This window comes from Microtus pennsylvanicus, chromosome 1, assembly GCF_037038515.1.
Source record: "Microtus pennsylvanicus isolate mMicPen1 chromosome 1, mMicPen1.hap1, whole genome shotgun sequence".
Taxonomy (NCBI): domain Eukaryota; kingdom Metazoa; phylum Chordata; class Mammalia; order Rodentia; family Cricetidae; genus Microtus; species Microtus pennsylvanicus.
The window spans coordinates 205456791-205476037 of NC_134579.1; the positions used below are offsets into that span (position 1 = coordinate 205456791).

The window sequence follows — 19247 nt, forward strand, 5'->3', positions numbered from 1 at the left end:
TGCCCCGCTTGCTTGGTAATCCCCTGGGCCTGGCACAGGGCCTGGTACCCATAAGGCAGCCACTGCATAATTGGATTAAATTGTGGGTGAAGTTAATGGATATCCCAGGTAGGAGACCAGGAAATACAAGCTCTTAAAAGGTTTCTTCATTTTCCGTAGCCTCAGCCCCCAGGTTCTAGGTGGTTGGTTCATTAGGTTTAAAGTGATTGAAGCTCACAAGGTTTCTGTTACAAGAAGAGACTAAATTGATCATCTAAGGAGAACGATAGAGTCTGTCTCAGGAGGGCTCTGTGTGTGCACAAGCGTGTGAGTCTGCGTGACAGACCCTAAGCACACAGCAAAAAGGAGCAATAACCAACTATAAAATAGCTCCTCATCTCCATGAATGAAGACTGCAAGCAGTTGCCAAATGTCCTTACCCCAAAGATGTGATCATTTGAATTCCCTAACCAACTCCAGCCCCACCTCAGCCAATGAGTTTCTACCATAAATTCTGTAGCAGCTGGGTTTCCTTGTTTATATTCAAGTGATGGAGCATAGATTGTCCAGAAACAGAGTTTCCTCCTATAGAGAAAATACTGACATCAGTGAACATTACAGAAGCAACAACAAGAAGATGGGAAAGGAGGGCATTCCTTGAATTCTACTTGTTTTTAGTTTGGGTTTATTTATTTTAGTCATAACCTTTGTAGGAAAAGCTGGATGACTGTTAGGTGATTTGTGTGTGTGTGTGTGTGTGTGTGTGTGTGTGTGTGTGTGTGTGTGTGTATTACTAAGGTTTGAATGTGGAGCCTTGTGTATGCTATGTCCAACTTCATTAACAATTGGAAAGATACAAATTTAAGGCACAGTAACCCCATCTTATACTCCTCTGAATAGATATAAATGAAACATTACGGTATCACATGTTAGCTATAATATTCGATGTAAAAGAACTTGCATGTACTCTCTGCATGGATTGTGAGCCAGTGCAATCTGTCTCGAGCAGGGTAGTGTTCCGTGTGTGCATTTTGAACTATCCAGCCCTTCCACCCAGGCAAATGCATTGTGGAATCCCCTGCCTGTGAATGCAGAGGACCTGTGATGTGGGTTCCATTGGAGAACCCCTGAAAACCACCAGAAGATCTAAAAGACAGAGTATATACAGTCATGTCGTTGGGCCAGAGTCTGCCAACGGGAGTGAGGAACATTCATCGCTGTGAAAGCACAGAGTGTGTGCACACCCACTAGCCAGCCGTGATGTTGCTAGCAGACCTGCTTGGGACCACTGTCCTGTATGGAGTTCATCATGGACAGAAATGTCAACGTTCAGTGTGCCTGTGAATAGATCACAGTTTATCTAGAGTTATAATTCATCCAGGCAGGCAGTTAACACCACATAAAGAACAAAACAGCATGAAGGCTCCTCACAAACAGATCACCGAGCAAGGTAAAGCAAGTTTTGGTGTGTGCACATAAAATTATTCTGCCAGCTCACAGATTAGATCAGTGTGAACTTGTATTACATCGGCTCATTCCCAGGCTCCTCATGTGAATGAGAGTTCTGGACTCCAAATTCTCACGTCTGTGAGGAGCAGGGCAATATCTGCTTTCCAGGTGTGACTGTCCGTGAAGCAGTCACTATTATTAGGCGGATCAATCATAGCAAACGGCACAGTGTATTTAATAAACGTCATCACACGTGGGCTAAGGTCAGGGCAAGGAAAAGGAAAATGCTGGTTCATTCAAGGCCTATAATGGATAACTAGAGGCTGTGCATCTGTAACAGCAAAGAATGTTATCTCACCCGCGTGGTAGAACCTTGCTACTTGTTTTATGACCTACAGATGAAACGAAGGTATCCAAAGGACCAATTGAAGCAAGGAAGTGTTGCTACGCACAGAGAATGGGAGACCTTGGAACACTCAGTCCTAAATGAAATGTCTTTATCAAGCCACTCCCCTTAGCGCTCAAGAGGCTCTGCAAAGGAGGAGGTAGAAAGGTCGTCAGAGCCATTGGGGATGGACGAGACCAAGGAGACAGTGTCATCCAGACCCAGCAGGACTGACGTACCTGTGAATTCACAGAGACTGTGGCAGTATCCATGGGGTCTGCACATGTCCTAGAAATATGGGGTCCTACCCCTGGGAGGGGAAGTAGACACAAGCCCCCGTGCCTAACCAAGAAGCTGTCTCCATTTGACATATACTTGCAAAGGAAAAATTAGTTTCCTCTGTTGGAGTCTCACCAGGCATACAAACCACACTTAAGGTCAGGCCCAATGCTTAACACTACATGGTCAACATAAAATGAACTCAGTGGTATTTTTTGGAGATTTTTGTCTCATATTGCATTGTTTGGGGTGTTTTGTTTTCATTTTTGCTTTACTTTATTGATCTTTCTCTTGTGTCTTACGGTTTCTGATTTTATGTTTTATGGGTTTTGTGTGTGTCTGTGTCTGTATGTGTGTGTGTGTTTTTGTATGTATGTGTTTCTTGTGCTTTTCGTTATTTCTTATTCCTGTTTGTTTGTTTATTTGCCTGTTTGTTTTTTAAGGAAAGAAAAGGAAGGAGTGGTGTTGCACGGACAGGAGGCGGGAGGATCTGGGATGAGATGAGGGAAGAAAATCTGTGATCAGATATATTCTATGAAAAAGTTATTTTCAATAAAAAAATCATAACTAAACAAAGAAAGAAAGTGTTTCTATGTTGCAGTGGATCAGAGTCCCAGCACACCTTAGCAGCATTCTCAGATCGAAGGGACAGGTGGGACATTTGTGGAATGGCGCCCCAAGATGGCAGGCCCAGGGAGAAGCAAGACTCTAATTCAAACAGAAAGCCTTTGAAGTTTTATGTCCTCAAATTTTAGATTGCCTCAAAAACACTGTCTTTGTCTACTTGATCATCCAGGGTTTTGGTTTTAAAAATATTTTCTAGAAATTTCGGGGGATATTGAGAGAATTTTGTTGTTGGTCTTTTGCCTTGTTGGTTAACTGATTTAGGAAGTCCATGGGTTTTATTCACGGAAGTAACAAATACATGGGGGTTTGTTATCTGTGGGGCTGCTATCTGTCCAAGTGACATCTTATGGAAGATGTGCATGCTGGAGACTTTGTATAGGAGTTATCCGAAGTAGAATTGGTCCTTTTAAGACCATGCATTGAAAACTGTTTCTAGCTAGTCACGTAACAATCCTTCTCCTGTCGTCCTACATATAAGAAGCAGCATTGGTTCCTTCCCTGGGCGATTTTGTTAGCATTCATTCTGGAATATCTAGACTTGATGCTGTAGCTGTTGCCCCAGCTCTTGAGCTTCTAGCTGAATGTCACCTAAAATTAAAGGTGAGCTAGCTTATTTTAGACACTGGAGTTAAAAGGACATGGTGCTATATTGGACTTCATGTTTCCTCTTTATAAAAAACCAACCCTGACATTTTATTTATTTTTATACATGAACTCACATTACCTGGTTTTGCCTTTGTAACTGACTTTAAACATCGCCTTGCTTGCCTTCCAGACTATAAGCCTAGCCTTGTCCTTGGGCCAAAAGCAATAAAATGAGATTTGTTTTGCCATGATTCAGCTAAGGGTGATCAGCATTTTCTTGGCATATATATAACATTGATGGTTATTTTATAACATTTCCCTAACCTTCCTTCTGAAGTGTAATGAAGGTTCATTTTGTTTTTACATCGAATTCTATTTGTATTTAATGCCCCAAGCACACTCCATTAGTGGATTTTGCACTTAAGGCCAAATAATCAAATATTCTTGATTTTTTTTAATCCCATATTGAATTTACAGAGCAGCCGATGAGGTTCCCAGGTGTTCATCTATAAATAATCCCCTCTGCTTGTAAATGTCCCCTCCTCCACTTGCCTTGTATTCCTATCAGGCCAAAAATACCAGTGTGCTGGTTGACCTCATATTGAATTTCCTAACGGTATAGTGTTGCTGTTCTTCTGAAAAACCAAATGCATGTGCACTTTTCTCCATTTCTCATGATGAAACTGTTATTGACCCCCAAATTGCTCTGTTACTGTCTTCTGTGTGTCTTTGACGAGGGTAATTTTTTCTGAGTATGTCTCCTTGGTGATAATCTCCATTCTCAATCCCTTGTGACTAGACATGGCTGTTATGGGACAAAACCCCTTGCTTTTTGTATATTGTGCATTAGATTGTTTCGTGAAACTTGTGCACTTCCTTGTCATTTATGATTTTTCTCCTGGAAGCCAAGTTGGGTGGTGATGAACCCCATAATTCCAGCATTTGGGCGGTGGAGGCAAGAGGATCAATTAGAGGTCATTCCCAGTTATACAGTGAATTAAGGCAAGCCTGGACTACCAGACCCTTTCTCATAACACCCTCCCTCTTTAAAAAAAAAAAAAAAAACAAGAAAAATCTTTCTCTTAGGGTTGGGAGTAGAGCACTAGCCACACTCCAAGCATGAGGCCCTGGGTTCCACAAGCAAACAAACTCTATTGTGCTGTCTAAGTGTACAGCCTTGTCGCCTGCTCATGGTGGTAACTAGTCTGTATATTCCCTTTCACTATTGCATAGTGATCTTCTATTTTTTTTTATTTTTCTGTATTTAAAGTACTTTGTAAGACTATCAAACACCATACTGGATATTGATGGAGCGCAGTGTCAGATGCTGAAGCTCTTCCTGTCTTCTGATAACGCAGTGTCTCTCTGGATGAATACCTGTAGAACAGTCCCCATACTGATGTGACGTTAATTAGAAACTGGCTGCAGCACTCTCTGTTTAGAATCCTTGCATCTTATTTGAATCAAAGAAGTGCCTTACTTTTGTTTCTTTGTGTAGATTTGGTGAAGAGTCTTTGGTTTGCTTCAGCAAGCCAATCAGACGGCCTCTTTTTAAACTGCAGTTTGGAGATTTTTAAAATAAGCCATACTGGTTCATATTTCAAGCATTTCTATTTTGGGTTCAGTTCTGATCATTAAATATCAGCTTAGAAAACTTCTCACTGAGATGCTCACATTGGCCCCTGAAGATACTTTTCAATACTCTACATGTTAAAATCTTTTCCATGTCTGGCTTGCATTTCTTGAATAATTCTCTTCTCGTGTTTGGTTTTAAGGCTACATTTTCCAAAAACAAGTCTGTGGTTCTACAATTTGCAAAGAAGCAGCTTTTAATTTTAACTAATTAAATTGTGCGTTCTTCCTTATATCTGTACACATGCACACACACACGGTCCTTTTCTAGCTTAACTGAAACTAAATATTTAGTTCATTCCTTTGCTTTCTCCAATTTAAAACTAAAACGGCATCACTTACTTGAGTCATAAGCAAATTTCAAATTCCTTTGTTTTGACTCCCCACATATGAGATAAAATTAACCTACTCATTTTAATGTGAGAGCTACGATTTCATCTTTAGGTGGAACTAAATATTATAAAAAGATTTTATTGGGTGGATTTTTTTCAAATGTTTTACAAGTTCTTGCTTTTTCGGACTGTTCTAACAATGGTGATCCTTCACCCCCATACCTCGCTTGCTGTGCCGTTACTCAACAAGCTCTTCTTCTCTCTTACATTCTTATTTTGACCCTTCCATCAGTCACCAAGAATAATTACTAGCATGTTCATGAAGATATGGAGTTGGGGGACTACAGAAATGGCTCAGTGGTTACGAGCACTGGCTGCTCTTCCAGAAGATCCAGCTTCAGTTCCCCACACCCACATCGTGGCTCAGAACCTCTGTAACTCCAGTTTAAGGAACTATGCCCTCTTCTGACCTCTTCAGGCACTGCATGCATATGGTGCTCATGCATACACTCAGGCAAAACACCCAAATCCCACATGCATTAGATAAAAATATTTCTAAAAAAGATATACGATTGTTAAATTTCTAAGCACATTTGCTTTTCTTTTCAAAACTGACAACACTGACTTCACTTGGGCAGTGCATATCTTGAAACTTTGAACACTGAGGTGTCTACGACTCCTCCTTTCCAAACAGGGTGAAGAGACAAAAACAGAAATTCTATTCTTCTAGAGGTAAGATGGAAGACTCCTCCTTCCAACTGCCTCATCGAGATGGAAGCTGAGAAGAATTCATGGGTAGAGACATGGAGAGAACCTCAAGAGTCCTTGGCCATGGCCTTGGAGGCTGGATCTTAGAGATGCCGCAGCAGCGACTGGCTGGCATCTTACTCCCCTCTTCTTCCCTGCTGTGTGGCCTCTGGGTTCATCCTTTCTCCACTATGAGAAGCACTTCCGGGTTCGGGGAAAATGGTTGGAATTCTTGACTTTCAGAACTATCAAAAGTTCAAGTCTTGAATTTTTTGAGCCAAGAAGAAAATGAAAGATAACTGGGCATCGGTGTCGTTTCAGTATGACCTCTTATAAGATTTGTGGGATTTTAATTCTTTTTATGATTATTTAGAATTGTTGTGACAGTTTCTTGGTAAATTCTGGCCTTGTGGCTACTAATCCTCACTTGTTGCTTTAAGTTCGAGCTAATATCTCATCCACGTTCCGGGGCGGAGGAGATGGCTCAGTATGTAAGAGCTTATGTGCAAGCGTGAGGTCATGAGTTCAAATCTCTGGCACTCATGTGACCAGCCAAGTATGACCACATGTGCCTAGAACCCCATAGCTGTGTGGTCCGGAAACAGGAGGAGCACTCTGAGTTGCTGATTTCTTTCTGAAAACAGGGACATGGAGAAAGATAGGGCAGGGGGTGTCCTCCTCTGTCTTCCATCCCTGTGCACATATAACACACACATGAACACTAATAAATAAAGATAATTCAAAAAAAATAACATTTTAATAAATCAGTAATTTTTTTGTCTCCACTATAGGTGAGGACGGACAGTGGGAGTCGTGGGTAAAGACGTCAGAAAAGCCAGCGCCATCTGTGAAAGTAAGCTGGTTCCCTTTTTCTCACTTTCCTGTTCCGGGTTGTCTCTTTTTTGGCCACTTAACTACGAAATATGTGACAAAAGGTTAATGTTTATAATTTATGTTCATTAAATTTATATATATTTATGAATATATGCTGAAGCCAATTTTTTAATTTTTAATTAGGTTCTTGAAAAAACCTATTTTAAAATAATGCTTAACTCTCTTGCTATCCAGAATAAGAACTGTTGTTAGGAAAGTACATGAAGTGGAAGACACACAGGGTAAACACAGGATCAGAAAGAATCTCTCCTTGCCTGGCCTGCCTCTTCCGGTTAGCCTGCGACGAGCCAATGAGTTCGTGTTCCTTTTAGATGCTTGTCATTGGTCAATGTTCTCTTTGTCCCTTTTGGCTGCTCTTCCTCGAGTTTAGAAATCGCACTCTGATGTTGTGGTGATGGGGTCTGGATGCTGTCATGATGAAAAGGCAAAGGAAGGGACAGTTCCAAGCACGAGTTTGTCTGTCCTCTCCGACTGTCGGAGCAGAGCTGACTCTGACCACAGCTGAGGCTGTTTGCCAAGTGATGAGCATTGCTCGATCCCAACATCAAACTTTCACAAAGTGATAGGAACTTTATCGAGTAAGCACAGTGCTCTTACCTTTTTGTGCATGTGGATGTTTATACTTTCAATTTTATGACAACATGGAAAAAGACAAAAAAGAAAAAGGAACTGAAACCCCAGGATGGGTTAAAGCAGTCATTCTCTACCTCCCTGAGGCTGCGACCCTTTAAAACAGCTTGTCATGTTGTTTTCAACCCCAACCATAAAATTATTTTTATTGCTACTTCATAACTGTAATTTTGCTACCGTTATGAATTATAATGGAAATATTTGTGTTTTCTGATGGTCTTAGGCAACCCCCATGAAGGGGTTGTTCGGGCACCAAAGGGGTCGTGACCCATTGATTGAGAACCACTGGGTTAGACCTTCTTGGCTCAACCCACAAAGTAACAATGCTTCGCTGGAGTGGAAAATGTTGGCTCTGCCGAACTATTCTAGAAGAGTTCAAAGCTGTCGCAAAAACCATCTTTCAATGAAGTTAGGACTCTTTGGGGTGTCAGAACTCATGGGAGTTCTGTTAACTGTGGAGAGCTGCTTTGCCCCCTGCGGGTCTTCATCACAACCAGGAAATGTACTGGAATTTCTTTTGCTTACCTGTGTCTATCTCAAGGGCTCACAAAACCAAGGGTTTGTGGTCTGAAGCCAGTTTACTCACTAGACACAGTTCTCAAAGGTACTGTAGTGGCCTATGAAAATATTTTAATTTTAACGTATTTTCCAAGTATAAGAAAAATATAAATATATTAATGAATATATAGTATGTAATCTGAGTTGCATCTATTTTGGTACTAACACAGTTAAGATAAATAATTTTGATAATTTTTTATGGAAAAAGGAACACAAGGACAAATATGCCCAACATTCCCAAGAGCCGTGTGTCCCCACCTAAGCCACACTCAGACATTCAGTATGAACACTCCCAACAGCCCTGTGTCCCCACCTGAGTGACACTTAGCATTCAGCATGAACACTTACTAAAGCCATGTATCACCACCAGAGTCACACTTAGCATTCAGCATGAACACTCACTAGAGCTGTGTGTCCCCACCTGAGCCACACTCAGACATTCAACATATTTGCGAGAGTTGGTCATTTGAGGTTTTGTTTGACACAGAGTAGGCATTTTCTTTTTTTAAAGAAAGATTTGTTATTTATGTGTGTGCCCATGTGGACTTACATACACCACGTACATCCAGAGGCATGTGGAGGCCAAAAGAGGGCAGATTCCCCTGGAACTAGAGTCACAAGTTGTTGGGAGCCACCTGACATGGGTGCTAGAAACTGAGCCCAGGTCTCTCCAAAAGCAGTGAGCATTCTTTCATGCTGAACCATTGCTCCATCCCCTTCTTTTTTTTCTTTTTAAAGAAAGAATTATGGTCTTTGTCAATGAATCTATACATTTTCTTCTTAGAGTGATACATGGCCATCTCTACAAAGAAAGAAAAAAATGACATATTGATACATTAGGTTATTATGATTCTTCAATCAGTTTTCCTAAAATAAAAAAAAATATTTTCCCTTCTGGACACCTGTTTCTGTCCTGCCCGGTCCCTGCAATCCTTAAGTCTCAAAGAAATCACACAGAGGTCTACATTAACTATAAACTGATTGGTCCATTAGCTCAGGCTTCTTATTAACTCTTATAGCATATATTAGCCCATTATTCTTGTCTATGTTAGCCATGTGGCTCAGTACCTTCTTTAGCGGGGCAGCCACATCTTGCCGCTTCTGTAGTCAGGTCAGAAATGCAGAGGAATGGGCTTCCCTCCTCCCAGAATTCTCCTGTTCTCATTGACCCACCTCTACTTCCTGTATGGTTGTACCACCTATACTTCCTGCCTGGCTACTGGCCAATCAGCATTTATTTAAAATATAATTCAGAGAATACAGACTATGGTCCCACACCAGACACTCATAGGTATTCTGTTTGCTTACTATATGATGCATATAGTAAGAAAAGAGAATAGGATTTGACTCAAGGACCCTTAGTTCCACTTAGCTATATGTCCCTGAAGGCTTGGGCTCTTTGGGAACTGTGGCCTACTGTGTCTCCTTGACGATATTTAGGGAAAGGGAGCCCAGAATTGCAGTTCTTGTGATGTGGATCTATATGACAAAGTGCAAGGACTTTTCAGTGTCTGTGACTCATCTGCTTTCATTTCTTTTCAAAGCCTCGTCCTAGTTTTGTAAAAAATATTTTTGTTGGTCTTCAACATTGGTGACTATGCATTGTGCAGAGACCTCCTACTCGGAGCTACTTGTTGACTCAAAGTACATTCATTGACTGATCGGAGGTCTTCTTTCAAAGAGAGCTCCGTGGAGACCAGGGCCTTTCTGTATCGTGTTGACTACTCTAGACCTTAGGAGAAAACAGACATGGAAGGGAAGCTCAAATGCTTCCTTTAAGAATGAGCTCACTTCCTCCTTTAGAATAGTTAGGTCCCTGCAATTCACATTAATTCTCGCAGCTAGCTGCGTTCTTCATCGACGCACGAGCCCAGTGGTCCACCGCTAAGAATCTACGAGCTTTTTCCTTTCGGATAAGAGCTGACTGCGGCACAGTCCCCTCTCCACCGCACCCCCCCCCCAGGCGGCAGGGGACGGAGAGGGGTTCACCTTGGGCTGGCCAGCGAGACAAGGAAGAAACACAACACTAGGAAAGTGGGTCGGGACGGGAAAGAGGAGACAGACAGACTTGGACTTCCCACAGGGCAGGGAACCCTGATTGCTCTTTGGGCTGACGAGGGAGGGGGACTTGATTGGGGGAGGGGGAGGGAAATGGGAGGCGGTGGCGGGGAAGAGACAGAAATCTTTAATAAATAAATAAATTAAAAAAAATAAAATGGCTGAAAGACAAAAAAAAAATAAGAATAGTCAGGTCCCACTCTCAAACAGCCTGCTCTTGAGCGGGTAGGGAAGAGCACACTGTTCAACCTTTGTTCTCTGCTACCAAAGGCCTTCGCAGGCATGCAGAGGTGTGTGTGGGCCCTGAGGAAAGAACAGGAGCTTGGAAGGCAGGGACTTACAAACCTGAGGGTGGCACTTACATCAGCTTGTTCTGTCTGACAGAGCCAGTGGTTACTACTTCCACAGACTGAGCGAGAAAGGTCTGGAAATTGTAGACAGAAGTGTTACCTCTTTCTAACTACTGAAGACCTAAGACTAGGGATGGGAATAAGAGAATTGACCATAATTAGCAAGATTAGGTTAGGCAAGAAACCTACAGAAACTTCAAATATCAGACAAGGATAGGTCTGGTCTATACAGACTTGGGGTTTGTTCTCTTGAGGGCAACCAGAAATACAGAAATACATGGTCTCTCTGTTGGTGGGTTTCTCACACTGGTTGGTTAAGATTAAGCAGAGTTGAGGCTGTGGTCCACAGTGCTTATGATTCCTCCTACACTGGGCTTCTCTCTGGAGCATGGCCATCTTTTCTTTTCTATCCCTGTAAGAGGTGACCCTCTGGGATGAGGAGGACCACTCACTGAACCCAGCCCAGGTCAGTAGCTGTCACTGTCATGTCTCAGAAGCAAATAGTCCTGCAGCTGAAGGCTTTACAGCATTAGAATTGTAGCTTTTTACCCCTAAATTGTACACGCAATTTGGTGAAACTCGGCTAGGAAGAAAAGAAACGCTACGCACGTCGTGGGTCTGTAGATGACCTTGCTACTGTGTCACAAGGTCCTGTAAATTTCTGGCTGGGGGTTGATTGATTTGTCGGAAGTTAGCTAATAAAACAATAATCAGTGTCTACATCATTAATGATTCATATGATGAATAAGTAACTCATTGTATCAGACTAGACATTGCCGATACAACCATCCTGTGGAATTCTTGGCATAGTGCTGGAGAACAAGAATCAGAATCCAGTGTGCAACCTTAAAAAAGCCACTGAAGCATTTTCCTCCCGTCTCGCAAACTGCAAAATCTTCCGACTTTCTCTTGGTCTGACTTGACAGCATAGTGATGATGATTATATATAATATAATATAATATTTATGTGTAAATATAATATACACAATGTAAATGTAGTAGTTAGAAAAATCCAGCACAGAATTACATCATTCAGAAAACATCCAGGTTTGGCTTTACCTGCACAGTGGGCATCTCTCTTTCTTTAACATGTACCTGCTGGAAGCATGCGTTCACATGCTGGGTTAGAGAGTAGGCACTAGGCACCCCTGAGTCTTCCCCATTGCAGACCCTTCGGGTATGGCTGGTGAAGGGTGCACTCATTATAGAAACAAAACCCATGTGAAAAATGGAGACTTAAAGTTTAGCTCTCTCCACTCTGTTTGACTTTAAATTTACTGGGATTATTTCTATCCTTGGAGACATTGGTCTTATCTAATCTTGTCCTTGTACTTGGGGGAGTAAGTTGTTCGTTACAAGTTTGGTGTGTCTCAGTGGTAGCGCATTTGGCAGGCATGTACAAAGCCTTGAGTTTGAACTCCAGCAACAACAAAAACAAAACCCTTGTCTTTCCATGAGGAGATATCGTCTGGAATGAGATGCTAATGCCTCTTTCTGTCCCTTGCTTTGAGAATCAGGAATTATGGTGATAGGTTTTTATGCAAATCAAGCTCGGGAAGAAGGAAGAGAACTTCACGGTCTGATGAGTGAAATATAGGTTCAAATCAGTCCCTTTTCCTGCTACCTCTGAATCACGTGTGTTAAAAACAGGCCAGTATTTATTGTAGGAAAGGTTTCCCGGAACTCCCCCACAGTGCCTCCTTTTTAACCCTTGCTGTGCTGCTCCGAAGAAGTGGTTTGCTGAGTTCAATTCAAGGTCAAGTTTGAAAGTCGACCCAGAAACAGGCTCCAGGAAGAAAGGCAGCTAAATCAAAGTTGTAAGAAAGGTGGGGAATAGACATTGGATGACAAAGCTGCCCCCAGCAGCTACCTTTACTCTCTACCTGGATAACCAATGACAGAGCCCACCCTGTTACCTACCATTGACCTTATGCTCCCCATGTAAAATGTGAGTGGCATCTGAAAGCATTTAACTAAGCCACTGGCTTGAGCAGCCGTGAAGGTGGCACTCGGCCATCTCAGATTCTAAGAGAAAGCGTCTCCTTGAAATTGAACTTTCTCCAATCTGATGCCATTTCACGAAGCCCGAATGATGTCTTCTTCAGCACGTAAGTAGAAATGCCATGAAATTCCTTGGCGTGAATTGTGATGGACTCCGTGTTAGAAGTGACCTGCTTTACAATCATTAAATTCCTTCTTTGCCTTGAACATCGAGTTAAGTATGAGAAAGATCCAAAGGCAAGGATGATGTTGTTCCTCCTTGGTGAACTTAGAAAGTGAATCTGGGGAAGAGGAAGCCCATGTCCACATGTGACCTTTCTGTGGAGCAATGTGTGATAAAAAAGAAATTAGAAACAAATGCTGTTATGATATGGCACGAGAGACCTTGGCGGGTGGGTCCAGTCTATAGAAGGTATACACCATGTAGGCGGAATTTACGAGGGGAGTTTTATTGGGGGAAGGGAAGGAATGGGGAGAAAGGGAGAAAGAAAGGAAAAGAGACAGAGAGAGGTACAGAGAGAAGGAGGAAGAAGAGGTAGAAGGAGGCAGAGTTTTGACTTTTAAAGGGACAGGATGCTGCCTACCCTGCAGGCACTGTGCAAGGTCGACAAGGGGTGTGGCCAGGTGTGCCTGGATGCTAACAAATACAAAAAGTAGACTAAATTAAAAATTAACATCGAGGGTTTTAGAAAAGGACTGGAACAGTCTTCACGGTGTGAGTTGGTTACTGATGAATGCGTTTGCCTTTGAGAATGAAACTGCTTTTCCGTTGGTCCACACAGAGCTGTAAGTTAAATCAGAATTGTTCTGTTCTTCTTCCAAACATGAGATCCTTCTCTATTTTATTCCCCATTTAGGAAAAATGGCTATTTTAGGGCTCATCTTGTATTAGCAGACTGTGAATTTTCCTTTTGTTTTCCCTCAATGCGCTGCAAAGCTGTAAAGGAAAAGAAGTGCGCTTGTTTCAGCCAGATGCAAGGTCTCTGCATTTTGGAAAACCAGCGAGAATGTCATAGCTCTGTTCTACATGGGATGGTGGGTGGGTCATTTGAAGCTTTCCTGTTTTTGGCATCTGCAAATGACGGTGACCTTGCACAGACCTGCTAAGACCTTGATGAATAGCCGCACTAATAGGCACAGAAAGGTCATCACCTCCAAAGTCAAAAGACCAGATGCACTCGCTGGTACCAGATCCGCTCCCTCTGGCTGGAGATAACAATTGAATCCAGGCCTCCAACAATTAGCTGCAATATTTGAAAACTTTGTGGAAGCACTGGGCCAGATTCCCCCAGCACTGAGAGTCAATAAAAGCAAAATTACCAGACATGCCTTTAGGGAATCAAAGCCTGTTTTGGGGGTTGAGCAAAAGCCAATGTCACCTCCTCTGCCACCATGTTCCCTTTCTGCTCTCATTTGAGAACTGAGCTGCCCCTTCCCAGTGTTCAGTGGGCACAAGCTTTTAAAAATATGTGACCTATTCCTTTCACCATCCTGTGCTTTCTGAATGATGAGGAAAAGTCTGTGCTGGAGGAAGTTTGAGTGGTTGGTCGGGCCTTGGTAGAGTTAACACAAGACGGTACAACCATCATTGTGGTCTAAGTTCAAAAGGCGCAGGGTTGCAATTGATCTCAAGCCCCGTATTAAGTCAACTATTTTCTTTTAATATTCTTTGTTTCTTTAAAATGTGGGGTCTGGTTTCATCAAATGTTGTAACTTCATATAAAGGCCTTTGATTTGAAAAGCATGGTCATTCAGACAGGAGTGGAGTTTAGTCGGTTCACAGGTTCTCAGGGATGGAATATCAGAGCAACCGCTGCTGGCCAAACCTTCCCCAACTCATGTTTCTCTGGCTTCCCTTTTCTCCCTAATCCCCTGGTTCGATTTCTAATTCTTTTCCGGGTATTTTTCACTGGAGATTCCCCCCAGAACCTTCTGGGATCATGTCTTCTCCCAGCTGCCTCAATCCTCCACTCTTGTGTTCCAGAGGGTGAAGATGATTTGCATAGCCTCCTTATTCAAAGCCAACTGTGGGCCTCCTCTCCCACTCTTCCTCCCCGCCCTCAATACCAGCTTTCCCGCCAGATCTAGGTTTACCTCCTCCACCTGAGGTTCCCATTTCCACGGCCTTCATAAAGGATAAAGAGAGCGTTTAACCACTCACTACAACCTATACACTCCATGTTATCTGTGTCTTTCAGCCACACACAATTACAGAGTGGTTACAGGTTAGGGGACGGAAGCTTTTCAGAAATGTATGAGAACAGTCTAAAATCAAATGAAGAGAAAGAGAAAAAGTGTGTGTGTGTGTGTGTGTGTGTGTGAGCATGTGAATGAGTAGGTGTGTCTGTGTGTGAGTGACTGTGAGCGAGTGTGAGAGAAAGTGTGTGTGAGTGTGAATGTGAGTTTAAGTGTGTGAACGTGTGAACAAGTAGGTGTGTCTGTGTGTGAGTGTGAATGTGTGTGTGAGAAAGAGAGAAAGGAAAGAGAGAGAGAATTGTCCTATGGATGGAATCCAGCACTAGTATATTCTAGGCACGTGTTCTACCACTAAGTCACACCCCCAGACTCCTTGCTTATACTTTTGAAGGGAATCTGAGGTGAAAACACCCAGGTCTAACTCCAAGTCCGGAGTGCTCTTCTTGCCATGGAGTGCTAACATCGCAGCCGGAATACAATGCTGAGGGCGTCCACGGTAGAAGTGGTTTCTGTTTCCCTCTGGTGTTCTGAACTTACACATCCCCTGACCATTCTGTCTACTGTCCTAGTATATCCTACGTGCAGTGTTGATTAATTCACGTGTCTGGCCTGAAATTCACAACTCCCTGTGGTTACTCATTCCAACATGTCTGTCTGAAGTCTTTACATCACCTCTCTTCAAAAGTGTTTGGCGTTTGTTGTTTTACTTTTGAGACAGGGCCATGCTGGATAGCCCAGGCTAACCTAGGACTGTGTCCCCTTACCATGCTCCTTTCCTTTGCTCCATCAGCACTGCCTTGGTTGGGGAGAGGGGTATCGTGCCACGAACATGGGGAGGGGGAGGCTCCGTGCAGCTAGACCTGAGTCTGCCTCTCTAACTCCCAGTGAAGCCTCGGACAGATGATTGACCACTCTCAGTCCCAAGAGCTTGATAATAAACTTGCCTTTGCAAGCTGAAGTAGGGAAGAGAGAGCATGGTCTGAGGCCTGCTGGGGTGAGGATCTGGGCTTTGACGACTTCATGGGAGCTGTAGAATGGCCTCAGAGGCAGTAATGCGGCTAAAATGTATCCCTCCTTTCAAACTTGATCCGTTTGCTTCTCTGTTTGCCCTGACCTGATCTTATCCGCTGTGTCTCTGAGGTGATCTGCCACCTCTAGATCACTAGCCTCTGGAGGAGTCATTTGGCAATTTTAATAATGTGTTGCCACCCGTCTCTTTAAGAGCTTACCAACTCTTTTTGATATACCTCTGAATGGCTTCTCCCCTTCCTGTCCTCGCGGGCTCAGGCCACTGAATGGCAGAGTAAGGCCCTTAGTAGAGCCCATAGCCTAGCGCCTTCTGTGTAACTCTTCCTGTCACGTAAAATATATTTTAAGATACCAAATATCCCAGGACCATCATAGGTTAATACCTGTTAAGCCTAGATCTGAAGCTGTCAATTAAGAAAGGCATTCATACCTATATTACTCTACACTTTAGGGTCTTTGTGAAATAGATTTTTAAAGATTAGGTGTGTATTGTTTAAATTTCTGAAAATTCCATTTGTATCCATAAGAAAATGATAAGCTAGTCGGGCAGTGGTGGCACACGCCTTTAATCCCAGCACTCGGGAGGCAGAGGCAGGCAGATCTCTGGGAGTTCGAGGCCAGCCTGGTCTACAAGAGCTAGTTCCGGGAGAGGCACCAAAGCTACAGAGTAACCCTGTCTCGAAAAAAAAAAAAAAACAAAAAACAACAACAACAACAATAAAAAAGCTGGTTTGGTTTTAAGTGCAAGGCCGTTCCAGGAAGATGCTGATGGAGAGTATAATAGCCCCATTTCTCATTCTTTGTCCGGCAGGTGAGAATTCTGCAGAGCAAATATCAAGCCCCAGCAACCGCACTGTCCAGTGTTTCTGAGCCAGCAATATTTTAGGCACTGGGTGACCATCACATGTGGCTATATTTGTAGCCATGTGTTCTCAGAGCCGTTCTAAATTAGATAATATTCTGGGTTTTCGTCATTGTTATCTTCCAGGATTTTTTTCCCCAAGTAGATTTCCATGGCTCTTTTTTTGGCCTCTTTAATTCAGAAACCTTTCCCTCCCTTCCTGCCCGCCTTCTTCCCGAGAGTCTGGTGGGGAAGCTGGTCTGGAAACATGTACCCCTATAAAGGTAGGCTTTTCTGTTTCACATCTAATACAAAAGTGGTAGCGGTTTCAAGCTAAAACAATAGTGTTCTTCATTAGGGGATCCATGGCTTCTTAAGAGTCGATGTTTAGAATCCCAGCCTTTAGAATTCTACCAAGAGTGTCTAAGGCTCTCCTGATAATCAGCGTAGGAATTTGCTGTAACAGTCCACGACTAATGATAGCCAAGTTTAAGATGCCATGGCGTGTGTTCCTTTCTGAAGTCCACGGATTTGAGCAAAGTCTATTTCTAAACAAAGTACTTTTTATTAACTTCAAAATATTTTGTCTCTATAGAAAAGATTGTTTGTTGAAATATTTGCCTGAGGAGAGTAGACGTTCCCTTGATCTGCCAGGCTTAACATTGCTAAATTGAACAGTGCTGCAAGCTCCTTCACGGAGCCCCTCCCTGGGAAATTGCTTCCTTTCTTATTGGGGTCAAGGGAGAAAGTGAAACCCTATTCCCCAGTTGTGGAAAGATGCCCTCCTCATGGTGAGGGAATTCCTTGTGTAGAGCCCTCAGCTGACTGACTCCCTGTGTGCTTCATGCAGATAAAGTCTTAGAGTGCAGATAACAGGTCTGCCTGACACTCACCATCATCAGACACCAGCAAAGATCTCTCTCAGTAAATCCTGGGGTGGGATGGTTCAGTGGGCAGAGGTGCTTGCAGACAGACCTGAAGACCTGAGTTCAATTCACCAATCCCACCAGGTAGCAGTAGAATACCAACTCCCAAGAGTTGTCTTCTGACGTCCACATGTGATCTGTGGCATGTGCGTGCCTGCACACACACATTCACATGTGAGCCCTGCCATGTGCACCCCTGCACACACACACATTCACATGTAAGCCCTGGCGTGTGCATGTCTGCACGCACACATAAGTAAATGAACGAATAAATAAATAATAAAATTTTCAAAATACAAACATTTGGAAAGTAGTAGTTGCATATGCACTTTGAAGATTCTGTAGGGAAAATTGGGAGATAATCATGAGTCAGTCATTTGAACCATGGATTTACACACCATTAGGTGTGGGTGATCTTCAGTGTGAGCCAGGGCTGATTTCCAAGTGTTCCTTTGCAGACCATTTTGGAGTATATTAAAGCTGTGTGTACGAAGTTCTCGGACAAACTAAGACCATTTAACCGTGCCATACCTGAAATCTTGTAGACCTGTGAAATTTGTAGACTTCTACAGAGTGTGGCATAAACATTTTATATTATACCCTAGATCTTGCCGTTGGAGTTGAGAGATCACTTATTGTCTATGAAATACTGATTTCCCTCTGTATGCAGTGATTACCATTAATGAATAAAGAACTGCTTTGAGCCTATAGCAGCGCAGGGCAGGACAGAGCGGAGCCAGGCAGGAGGACTGGACTGAATGCGGGGAGGAAGAAGGGCAGAGTCAGAGAGAAGCCATGGAGCTGCCGGAGACAGACACTAGGAACTTTACCCAGTAAGCCACAGCCACGTGGTGATATCCAGATTAATAGAAATGTAAGAGTTAGCTAATAAGAAGCTAGAGCTAATGGGCCAAGCAGTGATTTAATTAATACAGTTTCTGTGTGATTATTTCGGGTCTAAGCTAGCTGGGCAGCTGGGAACCAACTAGCTGCCCCCTACTACAAAATACAGTAATGTAGAAATGAGTGACCCCGTGTAAAAATGATTCAGAAGAGCCTTGCCTACAAGTCCTAGCAATAACAGAAGCGCTTTCTAATTATATAGCACTTTAAAATTTTGCAGATATATTTATGTGTTGGTCTGGTTTCAATTCTGAAACTCTCTTACGATCTAGACCCAAATACATTTATTTACTTAGGGGCAAAAGCTGAGATGGGAGGCTTTGATATGAATGGTAGGATAAAGCTTAAATCTTGACAAGAATCTAAGGGGACAATCAAATGGCAGCCTCTAAGACCATCCATTTAGTGGAGAGAAATATAGGTCAGAAGAGCGTTGTGCTTACTGCAGGGGTTAGTTGAACTTGGGTCGGGTTTCTATTCCTGTAACGATACACCGTGACTAAAAGCAAGTTGAGGAGAAAGGGGTTTATTGGGCTTACACTTCCACATTGTTGTTCATCACTGAAGGAAGTTGGGACATAAACTCAATCAGGGCAGGATCCTGGAGGTAGGAGCTGATGCAGAGGCCATGGAGGGGAGCGGCTTGCTGACTTGCTTCTCATGGCTTTTGTGGCCTGCTTTCTTCTAGAAGCCAGGACAACCAGCCCAGGGATGGCACCAACCAAAGGACAGCCCTCCCCAACCAATCACTAATTAAGAAAATGCCTTATAGCCAGATCTTAAGGAGGCCTTTTCTTAATTAAGGTTTCCTCCTTCCAGATAATGCTAGTTTGTGTGTCAAGATGA

The 19247-nt window shown here is 43.0% G+C and overlaps 1 protein-coding gene across 3 annotated transcripts in view; it reads left to right on the forward strand.

Moving 5' to 3' along the window:
- The window catches only part of Plekhg1 (pleckstrin homology and RhoGEF domain containing G1), a 216957-nt gene that overhangs the window by 51925 nt on the left and 145785 nt on the right, over nucleotides 1-19247 (forward strand). For 2 of the 3 annotated variants that reach the window (XM_075949674.1, XM_075949680.1), the window contains exon 2: nucleotides 6807-6868. The exons of the other annotated variant lie outside the window; for it this stretch is intronic. The gene's annotated coding sequence lies outside the window, so the exon portion shown is untranslated. The remainder of the gene's footprint in view (nucleotides 1-6806; nucleotides 6869-19247) is intronic. 3 annotated transcript variants of the gene reach the window in all.